Source organism: Orycteropus afer, unplaced genomic scaffold (genome assembly GCF_000298275.1).
Source record: "Orycteropus afer afer isolate SDZICR_OR568_19922 unplaced genomic scaffold, OryAfe1.0 scaffold00102, whole genome shotgun sequence".
Taxonomy (NCBI): Eukaryota; Metazoa; Chordata; class Mammalia; order Tubulidentata; family Orycteropodidae; genus Orycteropus; species Orycteropus afer.
This window is the reverse complement of record NW_006921689.1, coordinates 7424185-7425143: the sequence shown is the minus strand read 5'-3', so window position 1 is coordinate 7425143 and position 959 is coordinate 7424185.

Genomic DNA, 959 nt, shown 5'->3' with positions numbered 1-959 from the left:
AACTCCAGATCTTTGCACATTTCATTATAATAATTGGCTTTGTCTTCTCAAGCTGCTCTTTGAAATCTTCTGTTCAGCTCTTTTATGTCATTTCTTCCATTTGCCTTATTTACTCTCCATTCAAGGGCAAATTTCAGAGTCTCTTCTGACAATCCATTTTGGTCTCTTCTTCCTTCCCTTTCTTTTTAATGACCTTTTGCTTTCTTCATAGATGATGTTCTTGATGTCATCTCATAATTCCTCTGGTTTTCAGTCATTGGTATTTAATGCATCAAATCTATTCTTTAGGTGGGCTTTAAATTCAGGCAGTTTATAACCAGGGTCATATTTTGGCTCTCATGGCCTTGTTTTAGTTGTCTTCAGCTTCAACATGAAATTGCAGATGAGCAACTGATAGTCCGTTTCACACTTAGATCCTGGCCTTTTTTTTTTTTTTTTTGCTGAAGATCTTGAGCTTCTCCATTGCCTCTTTCCACAGATGTAATCAATCTGATTCCTGTGTACTTTATCTGGTGAAGTCCATGTATATAGTCATCATTTGTGATGTTGAAGAAAAGGTATTTGCAAGGAATAATTCCTTGGTCTTGCAAAATTCTATCCTGCGATCCCCAGCATTATTTCCATCAGCAAGGCCATGTTTTTCAATTACCAGTGATTCTTCTTTGGTCTCTTTCCTTTCCATATAAAGTTAATGATTGGTGTTTCCATATCCTTAAAGAATGTTGATGTGACCTGGATTGGAATTGCATTGAATGCACAGATTGCTTTGGGTATAACTGACATTTTTACAAGGTTCAATCTTCCTATCCATGAGCAAGGAATGTTCTTCCATTTATGTAGATCTCTTTTGGTTTCTTGAAGTAGTTTTTATAGTTTTCTTTGTACAGGTCTTTTGTGTCTCTGGTAAGATTTATTCCCAAGTATTTTATTTTTTTGGTAGCTATTGTAAATGGTATTGA